Raw genomic sequence first — 17,336 nt, 5'->3', positions numbered from 1 at the left:
GATGTGGAAGGATTTATATGTACCATCAGGTGTTGTTGTAATGATGTCCAGCTGAACAACTGCAATGGACAATAGTCTCTGTCCCTGTGAATTGTGGGCCATACCTGTCAACTCTGCAAATCAGCACTGACTGACAAGATGTAAGCCATCATAATGTGTGTTGTGTACTGCAAGACATGTATATTAGTGTGGCCAATAGCTGATGGTGGAAGTAATGCCATTATGATGGACATGTGAATTTCAGAGCCCACCACTTGCAGGACAGTCATGTTAACATGTAATGTAGCATGCACAAATTCCATAAGTGTGTAATAGGCTTACCTGCAATCTGTCCCTATATATACCCCGGAATGTTAGGCTGTGTCCACATGTGACACCTGTCTGTGTTTTAGCAAGGCAGAACAGTGCAGTTGTGCAGGAAGAATAGTTAGAGAGTATGGACCTGATGTCTGAATGCACCCTATATATATATATATATATATATATATATATATATATATATATATATATATATATATATATATATATATATATATATATATATATATATATATATATATATATATATATATATATATATATATCTGTGTATATATATATATATATATATATATATATATATATATATATATATCTGTGTGTATATACATACATATATATATATATATATATATATATATATATATATATATATATATATATATATATAAATATATATATATATATATATATATATATATAAACACACATAATTCATAATATATAGCTACACAGACACACACACACACACACACACACACACACACACACACACACACACACACACACACATATATATATATATATATATGTGTGTGTGTGTGTGTGTGTGTCTACATATATACAAACACACACACACACACACACACACACACACACACACACACACACACACACACACACACACACACACACACATACACACACACACACATATTTATATAAATACATGTCCCCTACTGTTGAATGACAGTGCTGCACAATATGTGTGAGAGAGCATCACACATATCAATATACATGTATATATATATATATATATATATACACACACACACATCAGTAAGTGGGTGCAAAATGGATGGTTATGCCAGGTGTGAACCCCATGTTGGGAACACATTGCCTTTGTTTGTGAAGGTGGAATTGGTAATTTGGGGGAGGATAGTAGGTGTATTTGGGGAGGTAGGTTGGGTTGGAAGACAGACAAGACAGTATACAGGGGTGGTATGTGACACGTGGTGGGTAAACACTCTGGATGGGGAGTGTTGTCTGGGATGTGGAAGCCCATGAGCCCCCATATGGAAACATTGGGACCAAGGTCCCAATCCATGGGCAGTCACAACATCATCGTCACAGCCCTGAAGGTGCCTGGGCTGAGGGTTGAGTAGGAAGAGCATGCAGACCCTGTGAGTGCGTACTGAGCACAACCAACAAGTCACTGCAGAGCTCCCTATGCAACAGACCCTGAACCTGATTTTAGCCAGTAACCTGAATCCCAGGGGTGACAGGTGCAGACCATCTCTGGCAAAGCATTGTGGTCTGTTGATCATGTCGTCCCAGGCAGACAGATACTGGATCCCCTTTAAATGACACCAGAAGCTTAGCCAATTGTTGAAGTTAATCATTTTGTTCTTATATTGTGGTATCATTCTGGGTGAAGGCAGGATGCTACTCAGGGCTAGGGTCATACCTGCCTGGACCACATGATCCGAGAGCTCTTTCATGTCTCTTTTCATGTAGTCCAGGGAGGTACGTCTCAAGTCATTCACTCCAACATGGACAATGACAGAGTCATATTTGAACTTGTGAAGTGACTTGAGTGCATGTGTTATGTGGCGGATCCTGACACCCGACAGGTAACTGACTGTAATTTTCTCCTTGGTCAGCCTGGTGAGTGGGACATCAGTGTGCCTGACTATAGTGTCACCTATGACTAAAGTGTTAGGTACATTGTCTTGCCTTAGGGGCTTTTGCTGGGTGGCACACTGGTGTTGTGAGCTACGTGACACTTTGGTTGTGATTGGTGTTTGCGTTTCAGCTTTGAAGGTCCTTGTTGCTTGGGCAGGTTACAGTTAAGGTCCTCCACATTTGTGGATTTAGTGTTGCTATGTGTGGGTGTTGGTGGTGTGGGTTTAGAAGGGCTATGTGTTGCTTGAGGTGTAGTGTGGGTGTTAACCTTCTCCACTTGACTGTCTAGCACAATTTTGGGTGGAGAGAGCTTTGCTTCCAGTTTGGCTATGTAAGTGCGTCTCTCACAGGTTGTAGCATTAGGTGGTAGGAGGAGAGGGTTGTCTGTGTACATGAGACAATTGCTGCATTGCCCCGTACACCCAGATTCACTAGGTGGACAGGAGAAATCACCGGAAGCTAAACCTTGGACGTGCTTGGTTTGGTGCTTTTTTTGTAAAGTACAGGAGCTGTTTTCCCTTACCTTAGCAAGCTACTTTGCAGTTATAGGCTATTTAGTGCCTATGATTAATTTCTCCTTATTAACAAGGAGAGTTGAGTGCTTTTATCAGTTTAAGGCTTCCTAGTGCTTTCCAGTAAGTAGTAGTGCAAGTGCTAGTCACAGGGATGCTTAAAGGTAAGATGAAAAAAATTGTTTATCCTAAAAACTGCAGTGTGCAATAGAGAAGTTAGATGTGAAAGTAGGTAACTTAAGTTTTACCTGTCTGAAACTTTAAGTTTTAGTGGGGAGTCACTATTTTTAATACAGCAAGATAGATTGAAAGGGGGTGGTCACTTTTGTATTCTGGTACCATGGAATACAGTAGGAAGGCCTATAAATTTAAATAGTTGAAGGGGAGTAATTACACAAGATGATAATGTTGTGCTTACTCACACAAGCCACTGAAAGCAGAGAGGAAATGAGATATATGGTCAAATTAACATAAGAGGCAGGCAACTAGAAAGACAATGGTATTTAAGAACAGAATAGTAACAGGGTAGGTGGGTGGGAAAAGATTTCTGCCTGACTCACAAGAGACAGAGCTTTGGTCCCTTTTGAAGTTTTAATATGCAGTTAAAAGCAGACTACAAGTAAAACATAAGGTAAAGAAAACAAATCACAATATTCAAAATATAAAAAGGCAACAAAGTAATACAAAATACAACAAATAAAAAGCAAACTAACCTTTCATTCACAGCAAAGTGTAGCAGAGTCTGGGTGAGCCTTTCCTAGTAAAGCAGGCAATCTGATGTTGGTGTCCATACAGACACTGAAAATGATAATAGGTGTGTTGAGGCACAGGTGGGGTTGTCAGAGGCTGAAGCTGCACCATCATTTGACATCCCACTGTTACCCATCCTATCCCCACACTCAGTCACAGTGCCTATGCATACTCCATCACCAGTGGCCATAGCAGAGGGACAGTTGACAGTTGGTGGCATGGGAAAGGACAGTGTGGTATCTATGGCACATGTTTCTGGACACAGCAGTCATAGCAGGACGTCCAGTGGGGTATCACATAGGCAGATGTACAAGGGTGCTTGTTAGAGGGCTGCTGGTCATCATGCCCCTGAGAAAAGTGCCACATCTGGTATCACCAGACGCATGCTTCAGGCTGTCATCTACCACTAGCTGTGATGGAATGTATGTCCACAGGATGATACCTGTGAAATATTAGCATATGCCAGACAGTTCTCAGGCAGATGACCTCCTGGGACATGTATATTCTGCAATGGGAAGTAGATTCCTTCACATACACATACTCCTATTTGGCAACACTGGGACTACACCCCTACCTAGGTATGTAGTGCTATTGATGTGTGTGGATTTAACTGCACACACCACATAGCTTTTAGGATGAGGTGTGTTCCAGGTTACATGTTACGTGAAGAACATCCCCAGGCCTGTACAGTATGGTAATGGGGGATGTACTGGTTGTTTATGAACAATACATAGTGTGTCATAACGTCATATACACATTGGCAAACACATAACAGTCAGACATACATCTGAGAGACCCGGGCTTATCAGTGCTAACTTCCTTGTCAGTATGTCCGTTGTGTTACAGATAAGTTGCACACAGCACATGCATGACAGGGTTGGATAGTGTTATCAGTTACTTGTGTGGTTGATGGTGACAGTGGTCCCCATACAGTGGAACATGGGACATGTACTGGGGTACCATGGTGTAAAGACAGCATACCCAGCACCCACACTCCACAGTGGATATTGTACGCACTGAAACCCATGATAACACTCTGACATACCCACCATCACACATTGTCCAGGACTGCAATACAACCCATTATCTATCCCAAGTGTGCTACTACAGGGATATGCATCTAATGCACATGCCACAGGCATAGTAGGGTGATACATCGTCATGCCTCTCCTATGGTCAGCAACATCACTAACTCTAATACTATCTGACAAGACACACTGTATTAGGAGAATGTGGCCTTAGAATGCTGTATCCTACATACATATACACATGCACACTTGCCAGAACTCAGTGGGTATCCCAGGCCTATTAACCCATTTGTACAACAGTGTTGTGCTGGTACTACAAGGCTCAGGTAGCCCTTAGGTAGAATAGTGTAACAAGGTACATGTAATGTCTGGTACAGCAGTAGCCACATCTAATTATGGCAATGTGGGGTGCAGTGTGAAGGGCCTCATGGTATTCTCAACTACAGGTATACAAACACACAGACACTGATATTCTCAGTAATGCACACGTACACATTTGTCAGTACTGGGTTTCATCGGTGCAGGTGTTCATAGGTGTGTACCAGGCGATTGTCCATGGATCGATGGGAAGTGTAGGGGATGTGTGTACAGTAGTATCATGCAACCTGCCATGTGCCAGTAGGCCATCTATCAACAGATACCACAGGGGTGATCCTCAGGGTGAGAGTTACATGCATAAGCCTCAGCCAATCATCTGGGTACCTCTTGCAGAGGGCCAGTGAGGTGCTCCAGTTGACATGTATGCAACATGTATTACATAACATGGTCAGTGTCTGTTTTGGAGACCTGTACCCAAGCATGTCCAGTTGACTGTGGTAGTGTAGTTGAGGTATCCATGGCTTGTGGTGCATACAGGGTGTGGACTACTAGCTGTGGCATTCATAACACAGCTGGGCAGACATGTCAGGGTCAGTCAAGCATAGATTGCTCGTAAGTAGCCAAGATGGATACCTGACATCTGCAAATCTGTACAGAGGACAGACATCAGCTAGCCAACTAGCTATGCATTAGGATGAATATGTTGAAAGACAGATGTCTGACACCAATTGGTATGCCATTACTACATGATGGCAGCCCTCACTGACATGTGCTATACACACAGTAGTCTATAGTTTAGTTCCACATGTCAGATCATTATCTAGTAGGATATATTTAAAAAGACACAGTTCACACACCAGGAACACAACAGTGAGTCCATCTTTGCATGCAGGGGTGTTTGGTTCCAGTATTATAATCTGCAATCTACTCTTACTTGGGACAGCACTGTCAACAGTAGTAATGTAATGATGCACTACATGCCAGTGTGTCTGCATATAACCCGGGATACTACTCATGTATGTAACACATTCAAATGGAAAAGAGTGTTGTACAAGCCATATATACTCAACATAAATGCAAAGCACATTTGTGCACTGGTAAGCTAAGCTGAAATGGTGTAGGTGTCTGTATATTTAACTGTATGTTAACAGCACTTACTGTCATGCAAACCTGCACAAACCCACTTAAAGCTGCTCAAAACTGCATTAACCATAGCCTTTGTTCTGCCCAGCAACAAAATAAACAGCCCTTGCAGATCTTGAGCCCAGGTCCCTGTACACTATAGTCACAGCACTAAGCCACTAAGCCATCACAGCTGTGAAGACAGTTGTTTTTCCAATATAGCTGTCAGTACACATACTGAATAGTATTGAACAACTACTATGACTTCTACAATTGTGTAGTACTTGCTAGTGATATTACTGTTGAATCATGTATGTTGTTCTATCTAAATATACACATATCAGATAAATATGGTGTGATACATCTGGGAAGGTATATACAACAGTCATGTTTACACATAACAAGGATATGGATATATATATATATATATATATATATATATATATATATATATATATATATATATATATATATATATATATATATGTATATATATATTATATATATATATATATATATATATATATATATATATATATATATATATATATATATATATATATATGTGTGTACATGTACATACACATATATATTCATATATATGTATTTATATACATCTGTATATTGCATTATATATGGCCATACATAGATCTCTCTGTATATATATATATATATATATATATATATATATATATATATAAACCAAATCCAAGAAAGCAAAAACCACGAAGGGATAAACGCTCCTGGGATGCAAGTAATAAATCCAAATAGAAACGAGTCCAAAGACATACACAGGAGCAAAAATAGCAGTAAAACTCAATGCTGTATCAGTGCCAACAAATAATCCAACCCGTGATCAGTATTTTAACAAAAAGCAGCGTTTTTATTGTTATACAAGTAAGCGCTTTCACCCTGAGGCTTCTTCAGACTTTAAAACCCATTTAAAACTTGATCATTTAAATAGTGGTAAAAGTCATGTCATAGGTTGATTCAAACACATATTACATAATTAGAATCTAGTATTTAAAGCAACATACATATACAGTAAAAATGACTACAAGATAAAATAAAATAATATACTATAATAAAATAGTATTGAAAGCATCAATACTAAAGAAGCAAACAATATATATTAAATGTTGTTTCTTTCTACAACCTCATTCTCAATTTAGGTCTAAATAACCTTCTTTTCTTAAGAATAGGTTGCAAATGAACTTTATCATTTAACCTTGGTGATCTATCCGCTCTGCAGCGAATGATCCAACGTAACTCACATTCTTCAGTATAATTGTCAATATCACCCCCTCTAACGCTTGGAGTATTAAGTTGTATAACAAAAAATTTAAAATAATGTAATTCACCTAATTGCTTGCAGTGTTTAGCAAAAGCATTATGTTCAGTACCAATTCTAATGTGATAGACATATTCTCTGATACGTTCACGTAGTTGTCTATTCGTTTTTCCAATATAGAAAGCTGTGCATGCTATACATCTAGCAAGATAGACAACATTAACATTCCTACAGTTTGTCTGAGTGTTAAAATGAGATTCACAACCAGAGACATGCTGTATAAAGGTACTGCTTGTGTCGATGTACTGACATTGTTTACATGTATTGCAAGGTTTAGTATTGAAGCTGGGTGTAGCACAACTAATACTAGTCATACTGACTGAATAGTCACAAAGCCTTCGTTTCAAGCTTTTCTTGTTTTTGTATCTAAACATGAGTTTTTCACCTACTATATCACTGATATCTTCATTTAACATTAAGGTGTCCCAGTGTTTCATGATTACATCTCTAATATCACTGGCATCACTCGTGTAAAACATAGGTATTTTCTAGTTATTTGTTCCCCTCACTTGTTGAATTTGAACTTCATCTCTACAACCTGAGAAGTACGGTCGTTCCCTTGTTGTTCTTAATTCATTTACCACAGTGACTGCCCTCTCAACCTCTTCTGTGTAATAGCATCTCTCAGTTAGTCTATTTTTGAGATCGAACACTTCTTGTTTGTACCCTTCAGGTAGTGGATTTAATCTAGACCCTCTCATCATCTGCTCTTTGACTATATTGTCAAAAACATACCTGGGGTGCATAGTGTGTCTATGTAGTAAGGTAATCCTATAGTAAGCTTTTCTATGTACAGAAGTATTCAATAATCCATTCTCCAATCTCATGACATTCACATCCAAGAAGGAAATGTTAGAGGTGGAATGGCATAAACTAAATTTGAGAAAATAAGTAGAAATGTTAATAATAGAAACAAAATTCAGAAGGCTCTGTTCATCCCCCCTCCAAATCAGGAAGAGGTCATCTACAAACCTTCTATAAAATCCAACGTATTGTTGGAAGGCTATATGTGGAAATAAAATCTCTTCCTCCCAGTCAGCCATCACTATATTGGCGTAGCTATTGGCCATATATAGATCTCTGTATATATATATATATATATATATATATATATATATATATATATATATATATATATATATATATATATATATATATATATATATATATATATATATCTGTATATGTGTAGACATATATAAATAAATATATATAAATATATATATATATATATATATATATATGTGTGTGTGTGTGTGTGTGTGTGTGTGTGTGTGTGTATATATATATATATATATATATATGTATATATGTATATATATATATATATATATATATATATATATATATATATATATATATATATATATATATATATATTATATATATGTTGTGTTGTTGTGTCTTTTGGCTTTTTCCAGTTAGGGGTTGCCACAGCGGAACTCCGGTCCGCTAATGATTGGCAGTAGATTTTACATGCCGAGTTGCCAGCTCTGACGCACAACCTTCAACGAAGGTATGCCCATTCACGCATGTCTCCATACAGAAGACGCTCTAGCTGAGAATCGAAAAGGACAATGTCTTCCTGTGAGGCGACAATGCTACCACAGCACCACCACCGCATGTATATGTATGTATATATATATATATATATATATATATATATATATATATATATATATATATATATATGTACATATATATCCATATATGTATGTATATATGTAAATGTATATATATAAATATATATATATATATATATATATATATATATATATATATATATATATATATATATATATATATATATATATATATATATATATATATATATATATATATATATATATATACATACATATAAGTTTAACATATGTCCAGAACATGGAGTGGAGTTGTACCTCAGCACCAATAGACGCAATCTCTTAGTGCAAGGGGATGTCATGTAAGTATCGCAGGTATAAATGTAGACTGTTGCTACTGTAACAGGGGTTGTCTTAACAGAAATGTTGTGTGTGGGAGGTCACATCTAATATTGACATGTACGCCATCAGTTATGGATAGACATCCTAAGATCATCATAGTACAGTACAACAGATATCACAGTAATGGTCCTGTGGAATACAGCAGAAATATGACCAAAAAATGTGGACAGTCTGACACACTCTGGTCAGTCCAGAGGTATACACAGAACCCTTTAGTGCAAGATGTGTGGACCAAGCCTGACAATGTGGATGTTAGCAGCCATGTAAATGGGTATATCACGTAAGCACTGGAATACCTATGTTCACACAGTTTATGCATTCACACTCCTGTCTGTCCTGACACATAATTACCGGTGGAGCAGAGGTCACAAGCCCACATACTACCCACTACTTTGTGACATAGATCTGTACAGTATCCCACTGCTTTGTCAGAAATACACAATGGTTACGGTGGCCCAATAGCAATACATCTGACAAATATCTGGACATAACATCACACTGGGTAAGTACACTGAGCTGCTAGGCATGTCACAAAGCACTGTGCAAACTACAAGCAGACTGCCACAACACTGGCCTACAGTTCTTATGGGGGAATGCACATGTACCTGCAAATATAGTAGGCTCTACAGGCATGTAACAGCACGGAGTAACATACACCTGTGTGAAATGCATACTCACAACCAATGTGAACACAGTCACAGCCACATATGTTAAGTGTGCTTAATATTACAATATATGGACTGGCTGATCAACATCATCCTCATATGTGCCACTCACACACTAACCCTATATATCCTGGGCCAATACACAGTGTATTCGATGCCTGACTGTGGTATGGGACATGTGTGTGTTTGGCCCTAGAAACATGTAAGCCGATAGTATACCATACACTGGAGCAGCATGCAACATCTGCTAGAACAGGGCCAAGAACAATGACATGTACCAAAGTCTGTACACAGGCCAAGGTGCAAATTTGCAATACACACATTGCTGACAATCACCGTATGTACACAGACCTCACTACTGTACACACTACGACAGAATGTCCAGGTTTTGTCCTCAAATATAATCCCTACTAAACATAACCTGTTTAGCAGTCTGATATCTCACTGGCTTGTTATCAGGTATGATGTCAATAAATAATGGTGTACTGAACATATGCACCTCTTACTGCATGACATATGTAGAAAGGTTGACAGAGTTGTGGTGGGAGGCACAAACACAGGGCCAATATTGACATGTTGTTGTGATAACCTCATACATTTATTGGTGCAGCAGGGTTTGTTGTGACATATGTCTTATGAAGGATATAGATTTCATAGATTAGTACTAAGCTAACTGCCCTTGAGAGCCATTTAAAGCCTAGCCAATTATCCCTTGTGAGACTCAAACCCTGCATGTTGTGTTTGTAAGGCGAACACCTTAACCATTAGGCCACCCTCCCCTAAGATTATATCACCCCAAGATGGAATTCGAACCCACAATCCCTGGTTTAGGAGGCCAATGCTTTATCCTTTAGGCCAACTCTCATGGCTGTCACCATGTACTGACTACAATCCTCAGACTATGCTACTGCATTTCTAATGATAGGTAATCTGTGAGTAATACAACACATGTAAGACTCCAAACACTGTCCAGTCTGCAGATAGCCCTACAGGTGGGACTTTCCTCAACCACATAACACTGTCAAGACAGGTATTAAATCATATAGACCAGCTATATCCACACAGACCCTGTTAAACCAACATTACTTCAAATGCAAAAGCAAGACTTACATTCTGTAGTCATGTCTGGAACATCCTCCTCCTGTTTGTTGGCCTGTCTCCACAGTGTATGTTGTAAGAGGTATATCCCACTACCCTCTGTGATGCTGTTTGCCAAACACAGACATGAAGTCCTGCTCACAGTGAATGAAAAGGGCCAACATCCACATGATGTTCCTAGTTATAGGAGTGTGTTTCCATGCAATTGTCTATGGGAATGTTACCACAGCTGTTCCACATGCAATCAGTTAGTGGGGGACTGCAATTCACGCACAGGCCATCAGCTGATTATGAGCATCAGTTACAAAACACAAGATGCTGCCTAAGCAAAGCAGGTGTACTTCTCCACATCCACCAGAGAGGGAGTGAGAGGGACAGACAGAGACAAAGTAAGAAGGGAGGGGGTAGGAGAGCAAAAGCTAAGCATGTTTGTGTCACACACTTACCAGTATGGGGTTTCAAACCCCTGTCTGACTATGTATTGCTATTACATTTCTATGCAGTTATTGCATGCGCCACAGAGATTAAATGTTGGAGAATTGTCCAAAGGTATATTCAAAGGTGAGTGACATCAGCAACAGTGATAAAGGAGGGATAAGGTAGGTGTAGTACATGTGCCTGTCCACAGGAACAGGTGTCAAGGATGACACAGCCACACTCTCTCAGGGACTCACACACATTATCACAGTTGGCAGGGTCAGGATTAGAATTTCTAACTAACTAGTTTACTACACTACAGTATTACGCAGGTATCACATGCACCACAGAGGTTATTAGGCTGATATATGGGCAAAGGGTATGTCAAGGTGACTGACATCAGAAGGCATGCTTCAGTAGGGCAATGGGACATGTAGTGAGTGTGAATGGCTTACAAATCATTAATCTCCACACACACACACACACACACACACACACACACACACACACACACACACACACACACACACACACACACACACACACACACACACACACACACAACACAGGTTTGCCAGTACTGACATGCATGGGTTCATTGCTTCACTGGTATGTAGTGGTTGACTGTGCCAGAAGGCTGTACAAGGCTAGGCAAAGGGGATACCTTGGCATCAGCCCACATGACAATGGTCTGCAGTGTGGCTCAGTGGTGTAGTCTCTGGATTGGCCTACACAGGTGGGTATTATATTCACCATCCACTCATCTGGGTTACTATTGTGGGTGGCCAGTGCTGTGCAATGCTTGCCATGTACATGTTTTATATTTCATAACATGGATGGTGTCTGGGATGTGCACATGTCCCACATGTATGTTCTGTGACATGTGGAAGTGTACCTGGGGTGTCTGAGACATGTTGTGTGGACAGATTATCATCTGATGTGGCATTCCTGACCTCATGTGGTGAGAACTGTCAATGGAACTCAGGTTGACCCTGCATTTACATTGACAGCATGATACATGTATTCAATGGTGTTAGTGGCATCTGTCCATACAGGGCATGTGTATAAGGCATGGCATTTCCTTTGTGGGTTGCATTTGCTGAATCTACAGATGTTTCAGGTGTCCAGTGGGGAACATAGCAAAGGACCACTGTATGCAATGCTTTGTCTATTATAGGAATGGGACAGGGTGCCATGTTCTCTGTAGTCCACTGCAATCACACCATGGTTACTATTTGTGGGCAATATGCAGGGAACTACCAACATAGTGGTTGTTTCCTAGCCAAGTGTGTTTGTGTATGAGACATGGGTGGAGAGTGTTCTCTGGGTAATACAATGGTTGCCTATATTGTTCCCCAATCCATAATGTCACATGTAGGGGTATGTATTGTCTACACAAGCCTCTCTGCTGTTTGACATCTGGTGTCCTTGTAAGGTGGACATTGTGACATATAGTAGGCTTACCATATAAATTTGCAAATCCCATTCCACAATGAGTCCTGTTATTACACAATGCTACCTCCACACAGGATACTGATGACAAAAACACACATACAGAGTTTCACAGTTGCCATGTCTGGGATTAAAACACCTACCTAACATTTACACTACAGCATTACACAGGTATAGCATGTGCCATGGAGCTTACTGGGATACTTTTTCCCCAAAGGTGTGTTTGGAAGTAAATGACATCAGCAGGCTTGCCAAAGTAGGGCAATGGAAAGTGATTTGACTTGACTGTGAATGGCCTCAAAAGCATTGATCCCTACACAGACAAACAAATACACACACACACAGTTGCCATGTCTGGCATTAGAACTCTTACCTAGCTAGTACATCACTCTATAGCATTACGGAGTTATAGCATGCGCCACAGAGCTTATAGGGCTACTGTTTCCCCAAAGGTGTAGTTCAAGGTGAGTGACATCAACAGGCTTGCCAAAGTAGGGCAATGGGGAGTGAAGTGTCTGTGAATAACCACAAAAGCATTGATCCTTACACATACACACACACACACACACACACACACACACACACACACACACACACACACACAACCACACACACAGACACCATGTCGTGGATTAAAACTCCTACCTTACTAGTACATTACACTATAGCATTACGCAGTTATAGCAAGTGCCACAGAGCTTATAAGGTTACTCCTTTCCCAAAGGTATATTTCAAGGTGAATGACATCAGCAGGCTTGTCAAAGTAGGGCAATGGGGAGTGCAGTGTGTGTGAATGGGCCATAAACCATTCATCAGGAAGCACACACAGCACTCAGTCACACACAGGCTTACATTTAACAGGTACATGTATACAATTGCTAGATGAATAATTGTGACTTGTACGGTCATGTTACACAGTTATCACAAGCACCACGAACACTATAGTGCTGAGGGATACCAGAGGCAAATGTTTACAGTGATTGACATTTGCACATCATGTGGTTTTAGTGTGTGCTGGGTGGAACAGGCCTCATGATGGGAGGCTCTTTGTCACTGTCTGTCACTCTCTTCCTCACATCTATGTATGTGTAAGTTTGGCCTATTATAGTGTGCTGTCCTTGAATATATGTGTGTATTCCTATCCGATGTGTGTGCAAAGCATGACTGGTGTGCAATGTGGAGTGCGTACACAAACATCAGCGACTGTCAGATATTTATAGTCCACTGTTGTTGCCTGACATGGGCTTCATTTCTGTAAGTGTGGGAGCATGGCCAGTATGACCTTTCATTATTTTGTTGTCAGACACGGGCTTTGTTTTCTCTAAGAGTGGGAGCATGCCCAGTATAACCTTTTGTATTGAATGTGTGAATCCATTCCAGGTAGGTTGTACTTTAGTGCAGGCTTTTGTGTTCTACACCCACAATTAGCAACCTCTTTCTGCAGGATATCTGTAGATCGGTTGACAATATGGGGTCCCATTGGCAAAGGATAGTGGGTTACTGTAGGCAATTGTGTCTGTGCAGCTCTGCTACATGGTTTTGGTGTTAGCAGAGATATTCAAACATATGTACTGTTTTACATTGCAATGTTTTATGTCATCAAATATTATCAGGTATACATATTTGCTTGCAGTAATTTCCTGGGGAACACAGGATGAAAGCAGCTGTGTCCAGTATTGTGGTCTGCAGCCGACATATTCTTACACAATCATGCCATTCTGGAGGAGAAGCTGCAGACACTTGCTGATGGGTCTGTGTAAATGGTTCACTACCTTCGTACAGTGGTGGCTGAAGATCCCATGCTTGTACATCCATCGACATGACAGTATGGCCATATCCTGCTGTGGCCATAACTCACAGCTGTACAGATTCACACTGGTTACCCAGAAGCAGGGCTCAAATATCTGGTCATTATCCCTTCACATTGTGGTTTACAAGCAGGTTTGTAGTCATCCATTCCTGCGTTTGCAGGCAGGGATCGTATGTGTACACAGCTGAGTTTCAGACTTCACACACTCCATGGCGTCCATGCTTCGACCCCCGTTATTCTATCCTCTTCCACACATTATGCAAACATTAACTGATAAATTCCCTATAGTTATCACTTCATCCCAGCAGTATTTAGGGGTTGGTCCACAGTTCATGCAGTAGGACGTGGTGGACATGCTACTGAGATTTGTTAACATGGCCTTACATTTGGGTTCTGTGGACTGTGTTATGTTATTTGGGTGCCCATGAAATAACATACATGAACAAATGTGAATAAAGCTTAGTAAGGAGTACTTTAGAAGACTTAAATTAATCCTAAAAACAGCATTGACACATAGGAACAAGATCTAAGCTATAAATCACTTTGCACTTCCTGTTCTAACTTATAGTTTTGGAGTGACTGACTGGCCCCAAAAAGTGTTGGATAGATTGGATATTAAAACAAGAAGGATGTTTCATGCTCACCAAATGATTTACTAAGATTATATATTCCCCATTCTGAAGGAGGGATGGGCCTCCTTGAAACTGATTACATGTATAGATCTGGAATCATGGGACCCCACACATAACTACTGACCTCACAAGATGCAAATGTGGTGAAAGTTTTAAAACATGAGGAGAATAAATCTAAGATGACATCTCTGCTTAATTTAGCAGAAGCATATCGACGTCAAGCAGGAATGGAAATCAAACCAGAAGTGGATAAAAACTAGGCGGCAACTGAATGTGCTGAAAAACAAAAGAAAGAATATATAAGGTAAAGAACCAGGTGAGAAGGCAAGAAATGAGGAAAAAACATAAATACAGTTGCAAGTATAGAAAACTTCTGGAAGAGCCTCATGTTGATCAAGAACAAATGCAGGAATGGTTAAGGAGAGGTGAATTTACATCAAGAATTGAAAGGTTAATATTGGCAGCCCAAGATATTTGACTACGTACAAGATGGTTTACTAAATCCATTGAACGTGTGGGAGAAACAGACACACCTTATTGCTGGTTGTGACTCTCTATTGGCAGAGGGACTGTATACCGAAAGGCATAATAATGTGGTGAGATTGTTACACTGGAGATTGTGCAAACTTTATGGTACTGAAGTGGCTGAAAAACACTGGAAACATGAACCACAGAGAATCATAGAAAATGATGAAATTTACATCACGTGGGGATCACCCAATACAAACAGTACAAAAGACAGATGCTAGAAAACCAGATATAGTGGTCCAAGAAAAGAAGACAAAAATAGCATTGATCATTGAAATCGCCACATCTAGTGACTACAGTGTCTTGCGTACAGAGAGATACAAAGTCATAAAATACCTTGATCTGCATGCAGAAATGAGAGCCATGTGGAAGAAAGATTCCCAGACAGTTCCAATAGTAGTAGGAGCAACTGGTCTTATAAAAAAATAATTTACAAACATATTTAGATATGTTACCAATTTATGTAACACCATATGAATTGCAGAAGGAGCCATTACTGGGCACATTGCGGGTGCTGCGAAGAGCACTTTTGGCTAACATCAAAGAGTGAAACAATACTCATTTCATGAACTTTAATCATATGTTGACTTAGGAATGGGGTCCATTCCATTCATGGTATTAGAAACTCAAAAGACTTGGAGAAATTAAAAATGGCAGTACGGGTGAGACACAGGCCTTTGACAGAGGATTGTAGGGCATCTGGTAGTGATGCAGGCCATCTGTAGCAGGCCATTGCATTGTGTTACTCTTACAGTCCCAGGCTACAAGCCACTATATTCCCCTGGGGTGACAGGGTAGGTGTGCAAGCTGTTAATGTCAATAGTTTCTGTCCTTATTGATCGAGTGGTGTGGATGCTGGCAGGGTGCTGCTTACAGCTAAGGACACACCTGCATGGGACACCTCTTCAGCATGCTGCATTCTGTGGCTATTCCCATACAGAGGTGTTGGTCATATTCTACTCATTCCCAACAGCAGGGATAAGACCTGTAATGCACCTGTGGCTGATGGTGGGGTGAGATGGGTGCATGTGTGCTATGGAAGCTACTTGCAGCTGACTCACAGATATAAGTGGGGCATTCCACTTATGCTGGCATGTGCAAGGACATCAGCAGTTTCTCACTACTTCATACCTCTGACTTTTTGGTCTGCCAGTGTTTGGCCAGATGACATCAGTATTCCATACTACAAACCCAACTAATGTGCTGCTAACCTGTATGTACAATTCCAAAGGTGTGTCCATTTGACAGTAACATTTTATACACCCTCTGTCTAGGGTACTTCCACCCGCGTACTGTTTGTATGTCTGGGCCCACATTCATGCCATGTCCATCTTTCAGATGGTGACAGATATTACATCTGAACAATTAGTATGACTTACTTTTGGAATGTGTCTTGCTGGGATGCATTGTGTTTGGCACTGCAGTTGTGAGAACTTGGCCGAGTCATCGGCAGTACTGGCCATTGGCCACCAGGACACAACCCACCATGCCTACATGCTGACCACTCTCACACAATATGCAGCACACACCAACCTGACACACACAGCCCTGCATATTGTACATGTGCTACAATCTATCCTGCTACTTTGGCTGGCTCAGATTATCTGTGCTCCACTGTAATTATTACCTACACATACATGTTACTACATTTTTACATCAGGTTGTGGTGGGGGGGCACACCTGACAACTGTACACATTTGCTATGACTGTACTGGTATTTCAGG

Source organism: Protopterus annectens, chromosome 3.part0 (assembly GCF_019279795.1).
Source record: "Protopterus annectens isolate FY-2018-M chromosome 3.part0, PAN1.0, whole genome shotgun sequence".
In the NCBI taxonomy this organism is placed as follows: Eukaryota; Metazoa; Chordata; order Ceratodontiformes; family Protopteridae; genus Protopterus; species Protopterus annectens.
Note: the sequence above shows the minus strand (reverse complement) of the source record.